This window comes from Dama dama, chromosome 2 (genome assembly GCF_033118175.1).
Source record: "Dama dama isolate Ldn47 chromosome 2, ASM3311817v1, whole genome shotgun sequence".
NCBI lineage: Eukaryota > Metazoa > Chordata > Mammalia > Artiodactyla > Cervidae > Dama > Dama dama.
The window spans coordinates 10,635,873-10,662,531 of record NC_083682.1 but is presented as its reverse complement, the minus strand read 5'-3'; the positions used below and the strand labels follow the sequence as shown (position 1 = coordinate 10,662,531).

Sequence of the window (26,659 nt, the reverse complement as noted above, 5' to 3'; positions counted from 1 at the left end):
GTCATAAGAAAGTTAAGTGTGAGTCGCTCAGTCGTGTCTAACTCCTTTTGACCCCATTGACCGTAGCCCGCTAGGTTCCTCGTCCAGGGGATTTTTCCAGGCAAGAAAGAATACCGCAGTGATGGCAGTATGGCAACACTGATGACCATTTCTCCGGGGGATCTTCCTGACCCAGGGATTGAACCCTGGCCTCCTGCATTGCAGGCAGACTCTTTACTGTCTGAGCCTCCAGGGAAGCCCGTCATAAGAAAAGGACTTGCCAAGCCAAAAGAGACCTAAGTGCAGCCAACCAGAGGGTCACGGCAGTACCCGAGTCTACATCGGCTTAAAGGATGTTTTGGGGGACATAGAAGGATTCTGACTTTGTGCTGTGCAGTAGGTAAGACAAAAGTGTTTTGTTGGAGAGGTCAAGATTGTTAATGGCGGGGGGGTGGGGAGGGGGAAGCAGATTACAATGCAACAAGGGCCTTATGAGCTTGTCTTGATGATTATATATATCTATATGCATAAACAGAGATCTGGGAAGACAGACAATAAGGTATTTACAGTGATCCTCCCCAGATGGTAGGAAGAGAAATGGTTTTGTTTTCTTATTTTTGCTTATCTCTGTGTTCCAACGTTCTACGATGTACATATACAGCTTTGGCGATAATCAAAGTTTTTTAAGTTAGAGAATTTCTCTGCACAGTCCCTAACTCTGACGGTTTCCTCTGGCCTTAGCCTCCTCTCTGAGCCTCTGCCCCATCTCCAACCTGCCCTCAACACTGACCAAGCGCTGGTGTCTTCATCGCAGCTTCCCTTCCTCCCACCCTCTCCCATCATGTTTCCACGAGAAGGAGTGTCCATTGAATTGCAGTCATCTTCCAGCCTCTCTCTGTAGTTCATGCCCTCCTCCTCCCCTGCAGAGAAGTGATTGATGGCCAAGTTTGGGAGGCCTGCTTGGGCACGCCCAGCCCAGCCCCTTCTCTTTCGGAAGCTTTTAGGCATCTGCACTTGGGCGGGGGATTGGGTGGTTTGGGTGGGTGAATGTCAAGTTCAAGGGTGGGGTCATAGGAAGTGCCCTTGGCCAAGGATCTGAAGTCACAGAGGGAACCAATTTGATCTCTGTCTGTGCAGCTGCTGTGTGTTTCTCCCAGAGGGAGAAATGAGGAGGGATCTTGACTGAATTCTCTAAAACCAGGCATCTCGCTCTTCCTTCCCCAGTGGCCACTGCTCTCCTGCTCAATCCAGGCCCCAGTGTAAGCCCGTCGTCTCTCAGTGGACCTTCAGGACTGAGTTTCTGTGAAGAGGAGAATAGGACATCCCTGGCAGATGGAGCTGAGGGCGGTGGTGGGGCTTGGGGATCCAGCAGAGGAAGGAGCCTGGGCACAGGCATTGAGGCTGGATGGCAACGCGGGTGAGGGGAGTGAGCAGAGAGGAGGCCGTGTCCTGTGCCCGGGCTCAGCGTGGCCAGGCTAAGGGACTCTGACTTCAACGTGGGGCCACAGAACGGTTTTAGGTCCGGATGTGGCCTTGTCACCTTCGGATATTGAGACCATCTCTTGGGGCCACTGTGCGAGCCTCAATCAAGAAGGAAGTGGTCTGGGAGTAAGGGGACCAGCAGTGGGATTGTAAACCCAGAGCATTTACAGGGGAGAGAAAAGAGCTGCTTAAAAGAATAAATGGAGACTTCCCTGGGTGTCCAGGGGTTCGGAATCCGCCTTCCAATGAAAGGGACCTGGGTTTGATCCCTGGTCGGGGAACCAAGACCCCACATGCCACAACTAAACCTGTGTGCTCCAAGGACCGAGCCTGAGTGCCACAGTGAAGACCCAGTGCAGCCGAATTAAAAAAAAAAAAAAAGGAATAAATGACGGCAGCAGCCTCCACAATCGAGTGAGCTGAGAACTTAGTTTCAGAAACAATCACTCCTGGTTGGCAAGAGCTCAAGGAGGGATTTTATTATGGGGGGTAGGGGTAAAAATCATTAAATGTTTTTAACACCTAGGTTTTTTTTATTGTTGACTTCAAGTATTTACTATTTAACTGAGAGTAATAACAAGTCTGAATTTTGAAAATAAACAATGTTAATTATTGTTTGTGTGAAAAAGAATGGGTTATTAAATTATGCAGAGGTGGGCCTTTGAGAGGTAGCTGGCAAACCCGGCAGACCCAAGCCCCTTTCAGAAGACAAATATTTTACAAATATCTTAGGGCTTCCCTGGCGGCTCAGCGATAAAGAATCCGCCTGCCAGTGCAGGAGACAAACATTTGAATGTTGGGTCAGGAAGATCCCCTGCAGAAGGAAATGGCAACCCACTCCAGTATTCTGGCCTGGGAAATCCCAAGGACAGAGGAGACTGGTGGGCTACTGTCCACGGGGCCGAGAAGAGTTGGACATGACTTAGCAACTAAACAGCAACATTGCAAATATTTTGTTCCCCTGTTGCCAAGCTGAAATGGAATTCCTAAGTGATCACACATGCCCTCACACATGTTTTTTGGAAAGCAAATCGATGTAATATCCTGACCGTAGTACGAAGAAGAAATTAAAGGGAAGTCATTTATAATAAAATAATTTCAAGGTGAAAACGCACAAGCCGACTGCGGAGGAAACGGGCTGACGTAGCCCTGACACTTGCTCCTAGTGGCCCCACTGGGAACATGACAGCCACAGAGGCAGACGGACCCAAGTGGTCCTCCTGATGGTGACTCACACACCACGAGCCGTGCTGAGGCTGGTGACGTGAAATGGGCAACGAGTCCTGGCAAAATTCCGAACTAAACAAAGGACAATCTTTTCCTTCCGTGTACATAATAGAGTTGTGTTCCTGGAAGATTCTGTGCATATTAGAAGCGTGCAAAATTACTTGGTGTTTATATATAATAACTGGTTACACACACACATTGTCACAAAGAAAAACACCCTTACAGTTTTCCCAGACCCTTCCTAATTGAGTATCATTGTCTTAGAGCCTCTTCTACAAGACAGCAGCTGAGACCAAAATGTAGATGCCCTGCAAAATCAACTTTGCACCTTCTGATGGCTAAGAGGAGGGAGGAACTGGAGAGGAGGGTCTGGAGAGGGGGTTGGTGAACAGGCTCCAAGAAATGGCCTCAGGTCTGGGCCAGAGGAGATAGCAGGCTGGTGGGCACTTCCTAAGGTAGACAAGAGATGCTAAACGTGGTGAGGTCTGGGGTTCATCGTAAGTTGCTCTGATTCTGCACTGTAATCCCCCTCCTTGGTCTACCTTCCATAAAATCAGTTACAGGGACTTCCCTGACAGTCCAGTGGTTAAGACTGCAAGCTTAACCAGGGGGTGAGAGTTCGATTCCTGGTAGCAGAACTAAGATCCCACATGCAGAGAAACATGGCCAAAAGATTTTTTTTTTAAATAATATTAAAATAAAATCAGTTGTAAACAGTAGTACTTGGTGAAAGGGAAAGTCGCTCAGTTGTGTCCGACTCTTTGTGACCCCATGGACATTACAGTCCATGGAATTCTCCAGGCCAGAAGACTGGAGTGGGTAGCCTTTCCCTTCTCCAGGGGATTTCCCCAACCCAGGGATTGAACCCAGGTCTCCCACATTGCAGGCAGATTCTTTACCAGCTGAGACACAAGGGAAGCCCAAGAATACTGGAGAGGTTAGCCTATCCCTTCTCCAGTGATCTTCCCGACCCAGGAATCGAACCAGGGTCTCCTACATTGCAGGAGGATTCTTTACCAACTGAGCTATGAGGGAAGCCCTTGGTAGTACTTGGTAGGGGATGCATAAAAAAAAATGATGGCTCTGTCCCCTAACTATCAGTCACTGGAGGCTTTACCCACATCAACTCATATGACCATCAACCAGCCTGAAGAGGAGGGGCCACACTTACCCCTATTTTATAATGAGCAAATCAAAGCCCAGAGAGACGGAGAACCTTGCCCAAGGTCAGCCAGCTGTCTGTCAATGGAAGAGCTGAGCTTTGAACCTGGGCAGTCTTGCCCTTGTTGTCCAGCTTAATCACCCCATCAGCAAGGGCCAGGCGTGTGCTTGGGTGAAGCACTTTGGAGAGAAATCATAGCACAGGTATGTATGTGTGGTGGGGGGATACTGCGATGAGGTTGCAGGAATCTAGACTAGGAGATACCAAGAGAGCAATCATGAGCATCCGTTGGAGATACTTGGAGACGCGGTGAAGGACGACTGACGTTCCCAGTACGAAGAGGGTCTGAAGCCACTTCACCTGGATCTTTCAAGGCAGGGGTACTCCAGAGAGGTGGAAGATTTGAAGCATTCCATGACACACCCCCATGCTTTGGTAACCTCCAGTGGCCACACTGACTGACAGCCAAGGCCTTCTGATCTCTTTTGTTTTCTGAACTCTTACTTTTCAGTTTGACCTATTCCCACCCCATTTATTAATAGTTGTATTTTTGTGAAGTCACGAACTGAGAAAACATAACACAAAAGATGACTGTGAATACTGAAAAGCTTTCAGTCAATTCAAATGTTATTAACCACAATGGGATCCACATACATTTGAAAAACATTACCTATGCAGAAGCCAAATGCCTTCCAGCTACAAAGCTTGAGGAACCTACCGGCAATGCTGGCTTGAGGTCACAGGTGGGAAATGAAAGCCATAGTGTGTGTGTACGTTACTCGGTCAGTCGTGTCCAAGTCTTTGCGATCCCATGGACTGTAGCTGGCTAGGCACCTCTGTCTGTGGAATTCTCCAGGCAAGAACACTGGAATGGGTGGCCATTCCCTTCTCCAGGGGATTTTCCTGACCCACGGATGGAACCTGGGTCTCCTGCATTTTAGGCAGATTCTTTATGGTCTGAGCTAGCAGGGAAGCTCAGAAGCCATAGTAGAGGCAGGCATTAGCCACACAATCCCCCAGGTCCCAGATCACCTCATAGGGCGGGGGTGCTTAGGGTCACCACAAGAGTCCTGACCCATGTCATCTGCTCCCTGCTGGTACTATATGTCCCAAGGAAAGGCTTTGACTGGGTGGTCCTAATGCCACACTTTCTGGGATTCCTGGCCCCAATTTCAATGTGTGTAGAAGGCTTCCTCACAACAACAAGGAATTCCCCCACACCAGCAGGGTGTCTGAGAATTCAGTTCAGTGCTGACACCATCTGCCTGGAGATGGCATCAGATTCCATAGGTTAAAGGTTCAGTTCATCGAGACTGCCCTCCACCGCAGGTGCCAGGTACAAACCCAGGTTGTTACCTGTGTTTCTGACTGACTGACTGTAAACCAAAGTTTCCTCCTCGGGTGCAGTAAGTTTGCTAGAGCCGCTCACAAAACTCAAGAAGCCAGTTCAATCACCAGATTACGGGTTTATTACAGAGGATATTAAAGAACCCGACTCAACAGCCAGATGAAGAGGGTGCGGTCTCTAACAAAGGAGCCTCTGTCCTCTGGGAGTTTGGGGCTGGCCAGGAAGCACAATTGATGCTTTTGAACTGTGGTGTTGGAGAAGACTCTTGAGAGTCCCTTGGACTGCAAGGAGATCAAACCAGTCCCTCCTAAAGGAAATCAGTCCTGAATATTCATTGGAAGGACTGATGTTGAAGCTGACTCGCCAATACTTTGGCCACCTGCTGTGAAGAACTGACTCCTTGGAAAAGACCCTGATGCTGGGAAACATTGAAGGCAGGAGGAGAAAGGGATGACAAAGGATGAGATGGTTGGATGGCATCACCGACTTGATGGACATGAGTTTGAGCAAGCTCCAGGAGTTGGTGATGGACAGGGAAGCCTGGCGTGCTGCAGTCCATGGGGTCACAAAGAGTCGGACACGACTGAGTGACTAAACTGAACTGAGGCAGCACAGGGAAGCATTCTGTTTCCCCTACATGTCAGTTGTGGGAACCCTCACACCTTTTGTTTTTTAATGGAGGCTTTATTACTTAGGCACGATTGATTAATGCATTGGCCATTGGCAATTGATTCAACCTCCTTTTCCCCAACCTGGAAATCAGTCCCACTCCTGTATTCATGGTGGTTCCCCTGACAACAAGCCTCCATCCTTAGAAGGCTTCTGTATAGTGCATACAGAAGTCAGCTCATTAACATAAACCTAGTTGCGGTGGAAAGGGGTTTGTTGTGAATAAAAAAGGGCTCCCCAGGTGGCGCTGGTGGTAAAGAACCTGTCTGCCAATGCAGGAGAGGTAAGAGGCGCAGGTTTGATTCCTGGGTCAGGAGGATCCCTTGGAAGCGGGCTCAGCACCCCACACCAGTACCCTTGCCTGGAGAATCCCATGAACAGGGGAGCTGCAAGGGCTACCGTCCATAGGGTCACAAAGAGTCAGACACGACTGAAGAGACTTAAACACACACACACACACATGAATAACCAACCATTCATTTCACCTCTGTGTCTCTGAAGACAGATTTCACGAACCAAGGACAAGAGACCACATATCACTAAAAAAGATGCTCCCATTGATCATATTGCAAAGCAAATTCCAAGGGCTTGGGGAGCTGTGAGCCAAGAACCGTGGACGGGAACCAAATACAGGAGAAATATATTTCAGTCAAATGAATGACCAAGGGTATACTTCTTTTGAATCAGAGCATTGAATACTTATTATAGAATGATTCCATGGGGTGAAGCTTAGATCAACCCCCACCAGGGAGTTAACTGACCTTCTGTCTGGTCCTTCAGAATGGGGGCCAGCCCAAGGCTATCAGCTCTGACCAATGGAGTCATTACAGGAGGTGGGAAAGGAAACAAATTGGGTCACATTCCTAAAAAAAAAAGTGGATGAAAAGTCGACTGAAACAGAAAGGAGAGACCATCCCAATGTTAGCAAGGATGTGGAGTGACGGGAACTCTCATACATGGTTGGCAGGACTGTAAATTGGTAAAACCACTTTGTGAAACTGGAAGAACTGACCAAACCTAACACACATATATCCTATGACTCAGCAAATCTATCCCTAGGAATGTACTCAACAGAAATGGGTGCACGCACATGCTCACCAAGACGTAGAAACAAATGTTCACAGCAGGAACCTGTGCTCTCACTGCCAAGGGTCCAGGCTGAATCCCTGGTCAGGAAACTTAGATCGTACAAGCCACGTGGTATATGGCCAAAGCAAAACAAAACACCCCACAAACAAACAAAAAAATAGACCAAATGAAAACAAAGCAAATAGGTGTTTCGGCAAAGCAAAATATAAATCAAACAGAAACAAATGAGCAAATAAGTTGCCAACCAGAAAACAAATCTTGGCACGGATGTGGAGAAATTGGAACCCCGGGGCATCACTGAGGGGCGTATAAAATGTGCAGCTGCTATGGAAAACAGTATGACGGTTCCTCAAAAAGTCTAACATAAAATTAGCATATGATCCAGCAATCCTACTTCTGGGTGTTAAAAACAAGGTAACAGGACCAAAATAAAGTTGTGCATGCTAAAGCCCATGTCACTAAACTGAGGCTGAGTGACAGTTTTGGCTCTCCCAGAAATGGAATCTTAAACCAGTCAATCAGGAATTGTCTGATCAGCGTTAGTTAGGTAATCTGCCTGACTGACCCCTGCCAAGCCCGGAAGAAAAGTAATTTTGCAATAACCAACCCACTTTTTTTGCCTTGTGTAACTTGCTTGTTCCCGTTCCCTTCTGCCCACAAAAGTCTTTCCTTCTGTTCAGTTCCGTGGAGCTCCTTTCTGTCTGCTAGATTGACTGCTGCCTGATTTGAATCCATTTTTTTCAATTCTTAAAAAATTTAACATGCCTCAGTTTATATTTTGACGTGGATACATACCCAAAATAATCGAAAGTGGGACTTGACCAGATATTTGTACATCCACGTTCATAGCATTATTACTGCCAAAAAGTAGAAACAACTCAAACGCCCATTGATGGATGAAATGTGGTCTATATATACAACAGTACATTATTTAGCCTCAAAAAGGAAGAAAATTCTGACATATGCTACAACATAGATGAACCTTGAAGATATTATGCTGAGCAAAATAAGCCAGACACAGAAGGGAAAATATTGCACGATGCCATTTATAGGAGGTACCTAGTACAGTCAGATTCATCCAGACAGAAAGTAGGAGAGAGGTTGGGATGGGCTGGGGAGAGAGGGGAAAGAGGAGTCCCTGTTGAATGGATACAGAGTTTCAGGATGTGAAAGACGCTCAGTTGTGTCCGACTCTTTGCGACCCCATAGACTATACAGTCCATGGCATTCTCCAGGCCAGAATACTGGAGTGGGTAGACTTTGCCTTCTCCAGGGCATCTTCCCAACCCAAGGATCGAACCCAGGTCTCCCACATTGCAGGCAGATTCTTTACCAGTTGAGCCACAAGAGAAGCCCAAGAATACTGGAGTGGGTAACCTATCCCTTCTTCCCAACCCAGGAATTGAACCTGGGTCTCCTGCATTGCAGGCCGATTTGTTATCAGCTGAACTATGAGGGAACAGAAAAATTTTGGAGACGGTTGCACAACAATGTGAATGTATTTAACACCACTGAACCTTATACTTTATTTATTTATTTATTTTTTTAACCATACACTTCAAAATGGTTAAAAGGGTCGTTGGAAAAGACCCTGATGCTGGGAAAGATCGAAGGCAAAAGTAGAAGGGGTTGGCAGAGGATAAGATGGTTAGACAGCATCACTGACTCAATGGACATGAATCTGAACAAACTCCAGGAGATTGTGAAGGACAGGGAAGCCTGGCATGCTACAGTCCATGAGGTCACAAAGAGTCAGACTCAACTTAGCGACTGAACAACAACAACAAATATTTCACCACCACACACACACACACACACACACTTTTTTAAACTACTAAGAAACAGATGTCTGAGAGCAAATGCCATCCCTGAGGTTTCTGAGGTTCTTCCTGCCCACTGAAGTCCGTCGGGTTCTGTCTGCTCTGACATCTACCCTCGCAGGAAGACCCACTGCAAACCTGCCTCCAGGGCCCTGCGGTGCAAATGCTTGCTTACCTTCTTGACAGGACTTCAAAAGTCAGGGAAAACATCAAGGTCCTACTGTATAGCATGGGGAACTATATTCAGCTTTTTTTGTTGTTCAGTCGCTAAGTCGTGTCCGACTCCTTGCGACCCCACGGACTGCAGCATGCCAGGCTTCCCTGTCTTTCACTCTCTTCCAGAGTCTGCTCAGGTTCATGTCCATTGAGTTGGTGATGCTATCTAACCATTTCATCCTCCCCTGCCCCCCCTTCCTTTTGCCTTCAATCTTTCCCAGCATCACGGTATTTTCCCATGAGTTGGCCCTTTGCATCAGATATCCTGTGATTAAACCACAATGGAAAAGACTATGAGAAAGAACATAATATGTATAAATGAATCACTTTGCTGTGCAGTAGAAATTAACACAACATTGTAGATCAACTACACTCCAATAAAATCAGTTTCTTAAAAGGCAGGGAAGTCTCTGAAAGGTACTTGGTCTCTTTGGGGCCCATTGGGAAGCCATTGTCATTCACGAAATTACCAAAAAGGCCACCTTCTGATTCACAACTCAGAAAGAAACTGATGATATCGATTTGTCCAATCAGGGGGTCAGCATCGAGTTCCTGCTAACTGTGCACGTGTGCGGCTTATAATGTCTCTGGGACCCCAGGGCAGAGGCTCCCGGAAAGCGCCTTGGCCGAGCACCTAACAGCAAGCTCAGCACCCTGCAAATCATCTTCACCACTGCCTGTCCAGGGCAATATTATTATTTTCTTGATCAGGAAACTGAGCCTCAAGGAAGGTCTCACATCCAGGAGAGGGGTGTGTGGGCTGGTTCGACTTGGCTCCAAATCCTGCTTGTGGACCTTCAAGCTGGGGACTGCTCTAGGGAGAAGGAGGCTCTTTGAGCTTGGGGGCAGCTCAGTCTTTCTTCCAAGGTGAGAGGAGGAAGGAGGAGGGCAATGTCCACCCTGAGGAGCCTGTCCACACAGAAGTCCTTGCATACCCGCCAGGCCTCTTCACTGGAAGTCTGTTTCGTAGAGGAGGCTTCAGCTAGAAGGACTTCCAGTGTTTTCTACAGAACACATGTCTCCTCCCACCTTTGCCTGCGTCTTCACCCACTGTCAGGGTCTCCCTGACCCTTTCCAGAAGGGACACCTCGGGAGAGTATATAGTGTGTGTATGTATGCATGTGTGTCTGTCTGTCTGTCCCTAGGAGGAGAGCTTGAAAGGAGAAGTCGATGACTCAGAACAGGGCTGAGAGGGGTGACATGGGCGGGAGTAGATGTGGGGGCCCTCCTGAGTGGAAAGAGCCCCAGAATGGGAATCAGAGTCTTGAGTTTTAGTCCTCACTCAGCTTCCATCACGCTGTGCAACCCGGGGGAGGTCTCTGCCCATCTCTGCCTCTGTTTCCTTGTCTATACAAGGGCAGGGTGAGAATTCATAATTGCAAAAGTTCATCCACCAGTTAACACAAATATCCCTGCTCCAGCCACCAGCCAAGGTCTGGGGACTGAGAAGACGGACCTGTCCCCTGCCCCCCTGGAGCTGGTCTAGTGGGGAAGCTAGACAGAGTGACAGGCAGGCACATGCGCACTGTTTGCTCTGGGGGAGAGGAATGGAGGGGCAACAGGCACCCAGAGCCGACAGATCCAACCCGGCCGCAAGGATGGGGCTCAAAGAATCAGCTCAGAGGATAACCTGCTTTCCTCCCAGCCTTGACCCTGAGTCCCCAAGAGGCTCTCTGGTTGCTCCGGATCCCAGTAGGGGCACATGGATCCCAGAATAGAGGTTGGGGGTGGGGTCTCCCCACTCCTGCCTTCCTGTTGAGCCATGGGGTAACAGGAACTGTCATTCTCTGAAAGGAGAACTCCTCAGAATCAACCGGAAAGGGCTGAGGGAAGCCCAGGGCAGAAGGGCCTGTGGCACGTTGCTTTGTAAAGGGGAGCAGCTGAGACTGCGGTGGTTCCCAAGGCTCTTCCAGGAGGCAAAAGCAAAACTAACACGCCCTCAGCTGCCGAGAAGCAAGCGGGTCCTGCTACACAGTGGTTCTCAACCTCGGCTGCCTGCTGGGGTTGCCTGGGGAGCTTCGAGAACTCCTGATGCCTGAGTGCAATCCCCAGAGAGTCTGCTGTCACTGGCCTGGGGTGCAGCCTGGGCAGGTAATTCTAAGGTTCTGAGTTGAGAACCAGTGTCCTAGCAGAAGGCCGGGGTCTGTTCCGAGGCTGAAGCTGGTGAGTTAAGGAAGCCAAAGAAGTCAGAGGGTAGCCAACTCTGCCCAGGGGACAAACAGACTCTGTGTTTTCTAGAGAGCATGGGGACTTGGGTCCCCAGATAGGCCTGTTTGGTAGTGAAGCTGGGATTAACTGCTCCCCCAACTCCGCCCTGTGGTCCTACTCCCCACCCATTGCCAGATAAAATACAAGATGCCCAGTTAAATTTGAATTTCAGATGAACAACAATAATTATTTAGTATAAGTATGTCTCTTATAACACTTGGGACACACTTACACTAAAAAAAATTTTTTTATTGTTCATCTGAAATTCAAATTGAAATGGGCATCCTGTTTTTTAATTTGCTAAATCTGGCAACCCTACGCCACCCCAGCAGCGAGCTGGGAGTCAAGAGCTCCAGTTTCAGATCCCAGCTCTGATTCTAACACGCTGGGGGAGCCTTGGGAAACCCACCGCCCACCTTGGGGTCGAGGTCAGCTCCAGACTTACGTATAATACCCGTCCTTCCTCAGCGGCCAGGCCGACTGTTTCCAAAGCAGTAGGTATGAGTCACAGGTCCCTGGAAAGGCATCGAGCTGTCTTTAAAGGAAAACAGGGCCTTTCTCACTAAGAGATCAGCATTTCCCTCCTGTGGGTTTGATTCACATGGATGGTTTTCAAGAGTCTCCTTGCCCTGGGGATGCCAGTGAAATGAGACTGAAATTGAGGGTAGAATCTGGGGCTCGATGGTCTCCGGGGCGTGTGTTTCTGTCTCTCCTCCTGTCTCCTTGCTTCCTCTTCCATCCCTCTCTCCACACTTGTTCTGACATTCTCACTGTACCCAGACATCTCCCCATCCCTATCAAACAGAAGTTCATTCATTCAACAGGGAGCAGTTAGCTGCTGTGGGCCTACTATGTGCCAGGCACTGGAGCTGTGTGCTAAGGACATGAGAGTGACCCAGTCCCTACCCAGAGGGAGCTTCTCGTCTGTGGATAGGGTGCTGCATAAGGATGGGGGTGGGGGCAAACTCAGTTACTTAAATAAATGGTTGTTCAGTCACCAAGTTGTGTAGGACTCTGTGAGCCCATGGAGTGCAGCACGCCAGGCTCCCCTGTCCTCCACTTAAATGAACATATCATGGTAAATCTTGATCTCTTGAGAAGTCTCTTGAGAGTTCCTTGGACAGCAAGGAGATCAAACCAGTCAGTCCTAAAGGAAATCAACCCTGAATATTCATTGGAAGGACTGATGCTGAAGCAGAAACTCCAATACTTTGACTACCTGATGTGAAGAGCCAACTAATTGGAAAAGACCCCTGATGCTGGGAAAGATTGAGGGCAGGAGGAGAAGGGGACAACAGAGGGTAACATGGTTGGATGGCATCACTGACTCAGTGGACATGAGTTTGAGCAAACTCTGGGAAATAGTGAAGGACAGGGAAGCCTGGTGCGCTGCAGTATGATTTGCAAAGAGTTGCCATGACTTAGCAGCTAAACAAGAAACCTTGACAAGTGGTCTGGAGGAAAAAACCGGAGTGCTTGGAGAGCCCATCAGTAATTGGGAACTTGACCTCCTGGGAACTGAGAGCTTAAGAGTCAGGGACGGGAGGGCCATCCTAGCAGAGGGAACAGCACACGCAAGGGACACCTCTGAAGAACATCATGACAGGCTTGCCTGGCGGGAGGGTGGACAGAAGAGAAGAGAGTGGCCCAAGATGTGGGCAGACATGTCGGCAGGGCCAGACATGCTGGATGGTGGCATGAAGAAGAATTTGAGGGTTTTGTCCATCTGATGACCGAGCAGTTCTACCAGTTCCACTCCTAAGTATCTACCTGTTGTTGTTGTTGTTCTTGTTGTTGTTGTTTTGACTGCATTGGCTCTTCATTGTGGTGCACAGGCTCTCTGTTGCAATGCTCAAGCTTTCTCCAGATGTGGCTTGAAGGCTTTTCTTATCGTGGTGCACAGGCTCTAGAGCGTGGGCTCAGTAGTTGTGGGGAGTGGGCTTAGTTGCCCCAAGGTATGTGGGATCTTAGTTCCCCCACCAGGGATCAAACCTGTGTTCCTTGCATTGGAAGGAGGATTCTCAACCACTGGACCACCAGGGAAATCTCACATCTATCTGTATTAGCTTTCTATTGCTGTAATAAACTGACACAAACTTGGTGGCTTAAAACAAATCTTTATCTTATAGTTTTAAAGTTCAGAAGTCCAAAATGGGTCTCACTGGGCTAAAATCAAGGTATCAGCAAGCCTATGTTCCTTCTAGAGGCTCTAGAAGGATAACCTGTTTCCTTGCCTTTCCCAGTTCCTTGGCTCATCTTCAAAGCCAGTAATGGCTGGTCAAGTCTTTCTCACACTGTCATCTGTTTCTCTCACCTAGCTTCCCCCTCCTACTTATAAAGAAGCTTTTGATTACACAGAGCCCACCCGGATAATCTAGGATAATCTCTCTATCTCAAGATCAGCTGATTAGAGACCTTAATTCCACCTGCAACCTGAAGTCCCTTTTGTATTATACTTGAGGGCTTCCCAGGTGGCACTAGCGGTAAAGATCCTGCCTGCCAATGCAGGAAACGTAAGAGATGTGGGTTCAATCCCTGGGTAAGGAAGGTTCTCTGGAGGAGGGCATGGCAACCCACTCCAGTGTTCTTGCCTGGAGAATCCAATGGACAGAGGAGCAGAGGAGCCTGGGGTCCATGGGGTCCACGGAGTCACAAAGCGTCTGAAGCGATTTAGCATGCAAGCACACACTATAATTAAACATACAAGTTCTGGGGATTAGGACATGGACATCACTAGGGGTCATTATCCTGTCCACCCCCAACCCAAGAGAAATAAGTGCAATATCCACTAAAAGACTTTTACAAGAATGTAGCGGCCTTATACAGTAGAATCCCAAGCTGGAAAAAGCCAGGACAGCAGAATAAACAAAAAATTCATAGTATACTTATCTAATGAAATATTGTTGCTGTGGTGGTTTAGTTGCTAAGTTGTGTCCTACTCTTTTGCGACCCCATGGACTGTAGCTCATTGGGCTCCTCTGTTCAGAATACTCGAGTGGGTGGCCATTTTCTTTTCCAGGGCATCTTCCTGACCTAGGGATCAACCCCGCATCTCCTGCATTGGCAAGTGGATTCTTTACCACTGAGTCACCAGGAAAACCCTAATGAAATATCACACAGCGATAAAAAACGGTGAACTACTGGTATACATAATAACATGGATGACTCTCACAGACATAACGTTTCTCACAAGAAGCCAGACACAAAAGAGTCCATGCTCTATGATTCCATCTGTAGGAAGTTCAGAAACAGGCAGACCTAAAGTGTAGACATACAATTAGTTTCTACATCGGGGAGTGGGGTAACTGACTTTTATGGGCAAAAAGAACTGGAAATACTCTGTGTCTTAATCTGGGTGTGATCACAGGTATACACATATGGGGAAATTCATCATCTGTACAGTTTACTGTATACCCAACAAAAATTGGGGTCTGTATTCTAAGAGCAATAAGAAACCACAGCGAGGTTTTAAGCAGTGACATGATGTAATCTGATGTTCATTTATAGGAGGTCACTTTATCTGTTGGGTGGAACACTGGATGAGAAGTGGGAGCAGTTAATAGCCCGTGGCAGTGGCCCTGAAGAGAGGTAAGTGTGGCCCGTACCTGGCTGGTACTGGTAGAAATGGACAGAAGTGGATAGTTGCAAAGATATTTAGGAGGGACAATCAACTGGACAAGATTTAAGACATAGTTGGATAGGTGGAGAGATGGAAGAGTTGATGGACAGATAGGTGAGTGGATAGATAGATGGATGGATGGATGCATTTGTGGATGAGTGGACGGATGTGTGGGTGAATGGAGGAGTGAGTGGGTGGGTAGGTACGTAGGTGGGCAACGGACAGACTGGATGGAAGAAGGTGAGTGGGTGGGTGGGTGGATGTGTGGGTGAAGAGGAGGTGAGAGAATAAGCGGGTGGTTGAGTGGGTAGATGGATGGATGAACACCCTCAAGAGGACTCTCTACTCTTGTTATTATTGTCCAGAAAGTACAGATGAATCACACTAGTCAATAAGCATGCAGTCTTTCTCCTGAGACATCTGTGTTTATAATCCCATAGCTCCCTAGTGCCCCAAGGAGAAAAACTAGTTACTACAACGCCCGTTAGGGAGCAGACACTTACAAATAGGCTGGTTTAATGAGATGCAAGGATCCCCCAATCCTTTGGGCATTACAGTGAAAGTACTAGTGATACCCAAGTGAATGGAGGATGAGGTGGGAAGCGAAAAACTTTCCAGAACTACCCCCTTGGAAGCCATCAGTCCTTTCTCCTCCCCATCAACACCACTACCTAGACCATCAACACTCTCACCTCCTCCAGTATCTCCACCGTTATCACTCCATCACCTTACAAATGTGTTGAGACTCTGATTGCAAATGATGCTCACTCAGGTAAAAGGCATGGGTTGCAGGCTCCCCTCGGGTGGGAGGGGACGACTTGCTTCTTGCACAAGACCTCAGCACATCCCAGTGGGAGCTGATTTTAATCCTCATGGGTCCAGCCCCCACTTACAGGCTATCTGCCCCCATGACCCATTCCTATATCTCGTAGAAGGAGGAGCAAGAAGGCAGGAGAGCAGCGATTTTTAGGGGAAAAAAGGGCTGAAATCCTGCCATGAGAAACCCCGGGTAATCCTGAGCTGGCTCAGGTGTCCCAAACCCCAGTTCACATGCATTCGTTCCCTAGACCTCGAAACTGGCTAATTTCTCTCCCTGTGGGAGTCTGACAGCTCAGCCTCCAGAGCTTTTCTCTCCTCTCCACAGGCAGAGTTCGTGCTATTTGGGTAAATAACATTTCTCGTGGTTGTCAGATGTTTACCCAGTGGGGTTTACCTGGTGGTGGGACTGAGCCATCCCTTCCTATCTGCCCCACCATGGATGCCAGGATTCTGGGTGGGAGCCAGCATCCTACAACACTCAGAGATGGGGGACCCACCACTGGTGAGTGGGCAATGATTTCACACCGACTACTGGGAAAGTCACATTCACTATTTCACTCGGGACTTGGACATCTGGGAACAAGCTAAAGTCACCATGCCCAGAGCTGATTTCATGCCTTATCCTATACTCTGCATCCAAGCTAAAATGTAGTCATTGGATCTCTAGCAGCCATGAGCAGATACTTTATACTTTAAAACACTGCATGCTCTGAATTCCCGCTTAAGCCTTAAGCCAGTAGGCCGCATTGACGTTCCCTCCCTTGGGCTGTGAGGAAAGGCAATCACTCAGTCGCTGGGACTATGGGGTAATGCAGTCAGGGGGTTGGTGCCCAGCTCAGGAATGCTGCAGTTGTCTTTCTGCAGGCAGTTCTAACCCGACGCAATCACTGGCCGAGCCATCCCACCCTGCAGCTGCTGGGAGCCAAGAGTCTGAGGCAGGGCACAGCTGTGCCAGCTGTCGGAGACAGATTACTCTACGGAGCTGGGCCGTGACTCACATTCCAGTACAGGGGAAACACGCAAAACTTAGACACCGTCTTTGGGGTGCCAAAAATCATCTTGGCTTTGTCTTGCAAGATGTTCAGCTTGCAGAGTGTGGGGCAGACGGAGGAACGGGGTGGGGAGGAGGCGAGTGAGGGGAGTAGATCTGTCTGCAGTTGACTCTGCCTGTCACACACCCTCATCGCTCTAATAACAACACTCAGCATTTAATCAGCCCCTTTGCAGAAGCAGACGATGTCATGCTCATTAATTAGTTAATCCACACAACCCCCCTGGAAGGAGGAGCCATGTTATTATCCCCACTGGGACCCAGAGGGAAACTGAGGCCAGAGTGGGAATTTGGCATCGAGCTGAGGGAACACAGCTCAGCAGCTGGACTGGGACCAATCTATGGCTTGTCGCCCATCCTGGAGCCCTCAGTCTTGTCCTCTTCCCTGACTCCAGTCTGCTCGCAGCTCTGGTGGCCGTCTACAAAGACACCTGGCCAGACTCTGTCAGAACCGGGGCTGACGGCTTTCAGCAGGAAGGGCAGATGGGATCTTGGAGTGGAGAGGGAGCAGCCTGGTGGCTGGACCAGGTAAGGACCCCAGGGAACATGTGTTCCGAACCAGACGTCTGGTAGGGTACGTTCCTTCCAAAGGGTCTCAGAACTAGGGGTGGACGTGGTGATGTGAGTTTCACCAGCGTCAAAATGCCTGCTGTCTGCCTCCCGTTCAGGCAATTCTTGAGTTTTGACTGTCTGGTAGTTTCAGAACTAAAGGGAGGGACGTTTCCACCAGGGGGCACAATAACGGTTCCGCTGAATTGGAGACTGGGACTGCCACCTGGCCACTTGGGGACACTCATCTCACACACACACAGACACACACATAAGAGCGATACGGGTGGGACGCAGGGTCCCCATGGAGTACCTCCTACACCCTCATGCCCTACGGTAAAGGCAGACTGTTGTGATGCTTTACAGTCAGGATCCCCAATAGCTCAGGGCCTTGAGGATGGACCCTGGAGGAGGAAATGGCAACCCATGCCGGTGTTCTTGCCTGGAGAATCCCATGAACAGAGGAGCCTGGCGGGCTGCAGTCCATGGGGTCGCAAAGAGCCGGACACGACTGACACACACCTTCAAGGATGGGGGCTCGGGTCAGTCAGTCCACCAGGAAAATGAGATGCAGGCAGGAGTTAGAGGAAGGAAGTCATAAACACCTTTTAGGAGTTTGCAAACAGTTGCAAAAATAAAGACTGCAGCCACTGTCTTGTTGGTTACTGGAGTGGCTGAAGATTAAATAAATCAGCCCTCCTGCTTTTCTTTTTAAACAGCAATGATCACCATTAAAACACATTTTTCATGTATTTTCTTCTCCTTTCCATCCGTATTTGGAACAGCAGTGCTTCTCAAATGGTGATGTGCATACGTAACACTGAGGGATCATGCCAACCTGCTGAGACGTGGGGGCCTGAGATTCTGCATCTCTCACAAGCACCCCCCTCCCCATGGTGCTGCTGCCACCCTATGAGCATCAAGAATTCAGAGGACATGGTGGTGGTAGTTAAGTACCCTTTAACTCAGTTGTTAAGTGCTCAGATGGGATCACCGTAACCTTCAGGAGAAATGGACATGGACAGCACCTTGAAGATCTTGAACCTGGATCTTCATTATGACATCAAGTCTGGAGGTAGCTGACCAGGGAGTACTGGAACACAATATAGTTTGGTGAAAATGACTCTGAATGAATGGGAGGAGGGTGTGTGTGTGTGTGTGTGCACGCACGCGCATACATGTGTGAATTTGTATGCACTGGGCAGCTAAGGGGGTGGAATGTAGCTGCTATGATTGACCATGGCCCAAGCTGGACCAACAAAACTCTTTCTTTTGGGAATCTAGAACTTTGAACCAAGGGAACGTTTAATTTGGCAGTTTTGATTCTGATCCATTGCAGTGATCTAGACAGAAGGTCCCTGAATTGCTGTGCTACAATCCGTCCTTAAATCCTCCCTGATACCCTGCTCTTCCCGAGGCTGGGAAGGTCCACCTCTTTCTTGAATCCCCTAAGGAATCCAATCCAGTATTTGTCCTCCCTGCCTCCATTTTTCCTTTTTTAAAGCAAACTGGAGTTTGCCTTCAAAATAACCATGGATAATACAGAACTCCTTCCAGAAGTAGCTCCCACATGCTTCAACAGAGAGGAAGGCTGCCCTGGACTCAGTCTCACTTTAAAGCAAAAGTCCAGAAAATTTTCAGGAGGGTGATCCACTTCAGTTTCCCTTCACATAGTTCCTACTTTCACAAAACTGCTGTGGGTCACCCTGTTTCCTTGGGATGAAAACAGGGCCCCCGACAACACTTTAGAGGCACTCCCCTCGCTGAAATATGCGGCTCCCCTCTTTGCTCTGAATTCTACTCCAGCTTTGAGACCCAGCTGGGTCCTCTTGGCCTCCAGACCCAACTCCCTCCCCCAGGGCTTGCTTAAGGGTCCATCTAAGAGCTCCACTGCCCGCCGTCTCTGCTGAGCTCCTACACCGCAAGCACCCTGTACTGTGATGGTCTAGTACCCCCGAGATCCAACTCCTGGAGGTCTGGGCCTGGGTTCTGCTCATCTTTGCGCCCACTCACTCCCCCAGCTTAGCACGAGGCACGCGGACAGTGGCGCTCCCTGCTCAAGGCTGGCTCTCAGGGAAGGTGTGTTGAGGGAATGAATGGATGCGTGTGAAGCAGAAGAGGAAGGGCAATTTTCTTCATTTGCCAGGAATTCAAAATTGACCAAGCGCCCTTTTGGAAGCCAGGCGCTATGCTGGGCCCCAGCGGGGTGAACGGCGAGAGGACACAGATGGCGAAGATGCGCTCTGACCGCCCCCCATCCCCCTTACTCCAAGGAGCGCTCTGCACCAGGAGGAGGTGGAATCCAGCTCCCTCTTTCCTCCCCCCAAATGAACTAGTTCTCCAGTGATCCTACACGCTTTTTTTTTTCCCCCTCTCCCACGCTAAACCCGGTCACGCGGGGCCTGCAGGAGGGGGACCCAGGCGGCTCCCTTCCCCGCATGCCGCGCGGCGGGTCGTGCCCCTCCCGGCCGCCCACGGAGCCCCAGCGGCGGCAGAAGCCCGGCGCCCACCGCCCCCACGCGCCGGGCCCCAGCCCGCGAAAGACTCCACTCCCTCCGGCCTCGGCGCCACTCCCCTCCCTGGCACCAGGGGGCGCTGCCACCCCACGGCCGTCGCCATGGTCACCGCTGGCGGCGGAGTGGGGTTTACGTAAAGGACGCAGCGTCCCCCGGGGGGCGGAGGCGGCCTTCGCGCCGGCGCCGGCGCCCTGCGGAAGCGGCGTTAGTGAATCGGGGCCTTGGGGAGCCCAGGATGGAGGTGGCGGTCGCGGTGGTGGCGGCGGGCCGAGCCCTGCGGCGGGCTGGAGGTAAAGGGGGACGCGGGTGCGGCGGGCCGGGCCCCGGGCTTGGGCGCGGTGAGAGCGGCGCGGCAGCTGGGCAGTGTCCAAGGCGCGCGATGGCCCGCCCGACGGGTCCGCAGGCGGAGGTGCGGCTGCCGCGCGCGCCCGTGACAGGTGTGGGATCCGTGGAGCCCCTGGCACCGATGCGGGAAGGGTGACACGCGTGGCGCGGGCGTGGGCAGCGTGGTTTTCCTGGCACGGGTGTCAGAAGGAGACTCACCCCCACCTTGGTGTGGTGGTGGCCGCCCAGGTGTGAGGCGGGCGCAGCCCTCTGTGCGGGCAGGTGATGGGCCCGGCCATCGGACTCCTGCTGGGGTGGCGGCGGCCAGCTGGTGGGCGCATGGTGGTGCCCTCGGCAGGGGTGTGAGGAAGTGCTCTCACTAGTAAGGTGTCCAGTGGTTCTGGCCTTGAGATGGTCTGGAGTGATGGCACCCAGGGCTTGAAGAATGTGTGTCCTCAGCATGGCAGGAGTTCCTGTCTGTGACTGTGAGAAATGGCCCTGGCACAGCCTAGTGCTGGGGCAGCCTGGCCCTGCGAGGGGAGAATCCGTGGCCCTCAGACCCTGGTGGACGGGCAGGGTGAATGCCTGTCCTCCCCCTCTGGGTATGAGGAGGGGTATTGCTTCTGGCACAGAGACCCACCTTTAATGTCTGCTGGGTGCACTGGGGGACTGAGGAATGTAGAAGTCTGGGAGAGGGTTGGTGTCCTTTATAATGGACATGAAAGAGAGCTACCAGGAGATGCTTCTACCTTGAAGACCCTGATGGTGACCCAGACGGAGACCTGTCCAGGCACTAGCCTCGTCCTGGGCTCATGAATTCATCCAGCTTTGGGGAAGAGGGGAGGGGTGGGTGGTTCTCAGCTCTGCTCCCTATCTCTGAACATGTGTCCTGAGACATTTGCAGGGCTGAGAGGTGGGCCATGTCCGTGGGCAGGGGGAGGCGTAGGGCTCCAACCATCTGTGATTCCTGGGCCCTGCCTTTTCCTTGGGGTGATGGTGTCTGTGATGCTCAGAAGCCTTTGGGTCCAGAGGATCATTTGGGGGCATGTTTGAAAGACGAGTCTGCAGCCACCAGGAGTGTGTTGGGGTTGCATCTGCCCTCACCGATCCTTTGGGAAGCTCTGGGTGAGGGTCACACTCAGCATCACATATGCCCTACTTCACAGAGGGGCAATTTACAGACCCACCCCCCCACCCCACCCCCAGAGAAGTCTTAGGATGTGGGAGGAAATTGTTAGATCTTCGTGGATCTCTTGGGGAAGTGGAATCACAAGAGAAGAATAAATGAGGCTGGGCCTTTAGGAGTCCAGAAAGACCAGGCTGAGGGTATAGGAGACTAGGGTGGGGCTGGCAACTCATTTGCCCAAGTGGGTGCTTGGAGATGCTGCTGAGGTTCCTCAAAGCTGGAGTATTGTCCGGTGCCTTTGGGGCCAGAAGACTTGAATTCCAGTCTCACCGGTGTGACCTTGAGCAGGTGACTTTACCTCTCACAGCCACATCGGAAGGTGGTCGCAGAGGGTGAAAGATGGTACCTGCAGAAACCCTTTGTGAAGACCTGTCCAGGGGTCAGGGATTATCCTCAGGTGAAGAGATCAGGGCCGGAGACCGAGGAGGTGGAAGCATGGAATGTGAGTGGGGAGGAAGGGCCTGTCGTAGGGAATTAGAGGCCCTGAGCGTAAAGGCTCCTGGTGGGGAAAGTGGGATCTGTTGACACTGTGAGTCAGCTGCTGAGCTGGAACCAGGCCCCAGGTTTCCCGAGGACGGTCCGAGCATGGCCGCAGCCACTGGAGAGCCCTGCAGGAGTGGCCCGAGCAGGAGAAAGACCTTCGCTGGGGCTGCAGACGTGCCTTTGGCCGTGCAGGGCTGGGAGGTATCTGTGGCTGGCAGATCTGGGGTACCCGGGTGGGAGCATGACTTGGACGTGTGTGTTTTCTCTTGAGAATTTACTTTGGTTCCCGGTTCAGAGGATGTGAGTGGGCAGCAGCCACATCTGTGTTTTGGGGGGCTGTGGCCTAAAGAAAGCCAAGTGGGTCAGAGTCACCAGGACACGGGGCAGGGTGGTCCTGTGACGGAGGTGGAGGCTAGATGGCAGGAGGCTGGGGCCCATGAGAAGTGCAGGAGGCAAGGAGAAGGGGTGATGGACACCCTCAGAGCGGGCCTCTTGAGAGCAGACAGGTGTAGCAGGAATCCCCCAGGACCCACTTCTGCCTGAAGGGCCGACCCAGGTGAAGAAGATGAGTGAGCGTGGCTGCCAGGGTCTTTACACCACTGGGGCCCAGTTACTAATAATGGGCTGCAGAGCCTGAATTACATACCCCATGGCTCGAAAGCTTCACACTGGCAGGCTGGATTCCATGAACCCAGTCCCGTTTCTCCAGCGTTCCGCAGGAGTATCTGCCTTAGCCAGCAACCCATTTCACAAGCTTGGTCCCCAAGGTAGAAAGTTTTTGCCCTATGTCCACGCTGCAGTGTCACGGCACGAGGGGCGGAGGAGGATACATCCTACCAGGCCCCGGATGGTGAGCTGACTTGTCCAGGCCAAGGACTGTGCCTTCCCAGGGGTCACCACCTGGACACTGCCTGGTGCTTCCTCGGCCATTTGTCCCCAGGTCATCCTCGGGGTGCTGGAGGCCTATCGTATGTGCTCCCCGCGGCGCCTTTTGCTGCCTCCCCAGGGGTTGCCAGCACTTCAGCTCCTGCTTGGAATGCTCTCCTAGTGAGAATCCATTCAGAGGAAGCCTCAGGCCTCCCCAGTGTGAATATTGAACGATCATGTCCCCTCAGTGCACCCTCCACACCTCTGCCTGTTTGTTCTGATTGGTGGCTCAGCCTTGTGGTTTGGGGATCCAGAAGCCCTTTGCAGCCACCCCTTGCCATCTGCCTGGGAGGCTGGGACTCTGCACAGGCGAGCTGGGTGGCAGGCGGGGGAGATGGGAGAAGCCAACCTGGGAGGACCCAGCCTCTGTTGGCCCGAAGCAGAGCAGGACTGTCTTCCGAGTCCTCAGGGTTTGAGGCCACCAGGAGCCCCACCAGGTCACCACCACCCCTTATGGTTTTGAGCAGATTCCAGCTGAGGGGAGGGAACTGGTAACACAGGAGTGGCCATCGAGGGCTCTCTGGAGCCAAGATTTTTTTCAACTCTGGTCCTCAGTCCTATTCCCCTTTCTTTGTCCATGTTTCTCCAAAAGTTGCTTAACTCAGCTCCTGGCAACCTTTCCACCTCAGCTGCCTCGTACATCATGGTGCCCAGCTGCTCAGCAGCAGGGGTGCAGGGGATCGGGCATCTCTGGACAGAGGCTTCTAGGCCACAGCTGAAGGCACGGACCCTCCCTGCATCCCCTCTCTCCAGGACCAGAGAGGGATCCCGATCGCTCAGGGTTTAATCACCTGTTGGCTCAGTGCTCCATCTGAGTTCAGTTTCTCCCTGGAATTGCTTTGCCTTACACTCCAGCAGGGGCTTCCCTGGTGGCTCAGTTGGTCAAGAACCTGCCTGCAGTGTGGGAGACTGGGGTTTGATCCCTGGGTCAGGAAGATCCTCTGGAGAAGGGAAGGGCAATCCACTCCAGTGTTCCTGCCTGGAGAATTCCATGGACAGAGGAGCCTGGAGAGCTACAGTCCGTGGGGTCGCAAAGAGTCAGACACGACTGAGCGACTAACACACTCAAGCGGACCAGGCATGTTGCGCTGGGGAATTATCAATGCGGTCAGAGGACAATAAATCTAGCGCCGTGGAGCCTGGGACGTTGTGGGATGTGGTTACGTCCCAGCGGGCAGGGCTGAAGGCTGTTTATCTTGTCCTTCTTCCTTTCTGATTCTGACTTTGGCTACACGGGATCTCTCTGGTGGATGGGGCAGTCGTGTCTGACTCTTTGCGACCCCATGTACTGTAACCCACCAGGTTTCTCTGTCCATGGGATCTCCCAGGCAAGAATACTGGAGTGGGTGTGCTGGTGAGGAGGATGCAGGAAACCATCCTCCCTGTGGGGTCCTCTTGGCTGCTGAGGGAGGGTTCCAGGGAGGTGATGTAGAGGGGAGTGGTGTGGCCGCCTTCACGGGCAGAAGTACCCCGATCCTCAGCAGGATCGTGGTGGAGATGGGCAGGGGTGGGGCCGTTCCCGCCACAGGGCTGCCCGGCGTGTGCACGTGTGCGGAGCCGCGTGTGCCCGTAAGCAAGTGTTTCTGTGGGAAGTGAGGGCTGAGCAGGAGGAGCGCCTGGTGGCGGGGGAGCCCGTGGGCTCCTGTGTCTGGCTGGCCTGGTGTCAGTGGGTGTGTGCGCTGGGGTGTTGCTGAGCCCCTTGAAGCAGGAGAAAACAGTGGGAGGCGGGGGAAGGGGTCGCCTTCCAGCTCGGGGAGGGGGAGCTTAAAGTCTCGGTGTGATTCTTACTGGAGCAGCCTTTCTGCTTTCTCAGTATTCCTTAGAAGGAAGCCCAGGCTGGGGGGAGTGGTTCCAACACCCATATATGCTCACACAACGCCTGCTCCCGCCTCCTCCCCAAGCCCCCGGGGAAGTCAGCCGGGGACAGTCCACTCAGGTGACAGAAGAGAGCAGCACAGCCCATGGGCCTTAGGACTTGGGACTCTGGGGTCAAACAGACCCGAGTTTGAATCCTGGTGCCTCTCTACACCTCAGTTTCCCCATCTGTAAGATGGGGACAGTAAAACCTCCCGGGGGAGCAGGGGTTATAAGGACCGCATGCCTGGTGAGTGGAGAGATCACAGTGGTGAGAAGTACCCTCGCTAAGTGCTTCTGCTCCTGCAGTCAGGATCTTTCCCACAAAACAAGCAGCTTCATCCTGATCTGCATATATTAGCACCAGGGGGAGACGCAATAGGTCATGTCCCTTTTCTTGATGAGGAGAAATTAGCTCCACCTTACCCTCGGCATGGATGGAATCTGGCATATCTGTCAGTAGAATCATACTCAAGATAACGTTGTGGTCCCTGGCGTATGTTCCCATTCCGATGGAGCTGATAGTTATTTCTTGAGCACCTTCTGAGGGCTGGAGGTCAGTGAGGGCCATGAAGATGAAGTGGACATGCATGCGTACATGCTCAGTCGTGTCTGACTCTTTGCGACCCCATGTACTGTAACCCACCAGGTTTCTCTGTCCATGGGATCTCCCAGGCAAGAATACTGGAGTGGGTTGCCATTTCCTACTCCAGGGGACCTTCCCCACCCAGGGATCAAACCCACATCTCCTGCGTCTCCTGCAATTGCAGGCGGATTCTTTACCACTGAGCCACCTGGGAAGCCAAAGTGGCCATACCAGCACCTATAAGGTATGGAATCTGGTGTTCACAACCTATTGAGAAGCTATGAGATGGACCTGGAGGTCTCCACTGTAACATCAAGAGGTGGGTGCTGCCGGAGGTCAAAGGAGAGAGAGCGACTCAAACCACAAAGATCAGGGGAGACTTAAGTGGCCATGGCCTTTGACCTGGCCAGCCAGGTGATTGTAGAGGAAACGGCAGCAATGGCTGAGAAAGCGAGGGGCTGACCTTTTGTGGTCTGGCTTGACTGTGGGAGCAGGAAACGGAAGTGATAAAAGGTTGAGAAGTGAGTTGGGGCTGGGTCCCCAAGAGCCACAGCCATGAGGCAGAAGGTCCGGTCCTTGAACATGGGCAGTCACTACAGTGTTCTGAGCGAGAGTGTGCCAGGGGGAGCTGGGGGGCGGGAATGGGGAGGCTGGCACCCAGGCAGTGGCCGCCCTCGGGAGGCCAGGAAGGTGGAGGCCACGAGCTTTGTCACTTTGGTCAGTAAGAGGCTGGGCCTGGGGCAGAGCCTCTTCTGGGACTCAGATGTGTATCCCACACTTGCCTTCCAGCTGCTTTGACTCGGGGTGGGGGGGGAGGTTCCAGGCTGGGGGTGCCAGCAGGAGGCTGTCGGGGATGCCCTGAAGGAGGCTGTGCTCTTTCGTCCCCAAGCACCCAGCAAGGGGGCTCCAGTGTTCCTCACACTTTTTGCTAGGCGTCTGATCATTTTCTCATCGCATTACCCCTTGAAATTTTGCCTGCCCGAGTTCAGCCCAGGAGGTTACTATTCTGGGAAGTTTCATCAGAAACCCTCTTGGCGTCTGAGAGCTCTCCGAGCCGGAGGCTGGGTGGGAGGAGAGCTGGGCTTAGCTTCACCTGCATTTGGGGAGCTGCTCCTGAGGACCAGCTCCTCCACTGGAGATGCCCGTGGCTGCAGACCCTGTGGGCCAGGGGCGGGAGGGTGGGCCGTGCCGCGTAAGGTGAGGCAGTTTGCCGCCCCAAAGAGGCCCCTTGTCCTTGCCTTTCCCGGAGCCATTTAATTAATTTATGATTGATGTTCCTGGACTTCCTTGAGGTTAATTTATTATTGATGTCTCTTTATTATATACAATCCGCCTTGCGCCTCCCAGCACATGGCAGCTCCCACTGGGCCGGCCTCACGGGGGGTGAGCTCGGTGAGGCCGCTCCTCTGGCTCCCCGCCCTCACCCACCTTAGGGCCAGAGCCCTGTCCTTGGCTCTTGCCGGACCCTTTCAGGTTTGAGGGGTCAGGAGGCCTCAGGGCATCTGTCTCCAGGAACCTTTGCTCAGCCACCAAATAACAGTAATA

General features: G+C 51.7%; 1 long non-coding RNA gene across 2 annotated transcripts; it reads left to right on the top strand.

Annotated features, from left to right (window-relative positions):
- Window positions 1-10,930: 10,930 nt before the first annotated feature.
- LOC133066136 (uncharacterized) lies at window positions 10,931-18,816 on the top strand. 2 transcript variants are annotated; one of them, XR_009695092.1, is made up of 3 exons: window positions 10,931-11,083; window positions 14,708-14,788; window positions 18,024-18,816. It is a non-coding gene; the product is annotated as an uncharacterized LOC133066136 (long non-coding RNA). The 2 variants fall into 2 exon arrangements; XR_009695090.1 differs by having other exon boundaries at window positions 10,931-11,155.
- The last annotated feature ends 7,843 nt before the right edge of the window (window positions 18,817-26,659 follow it).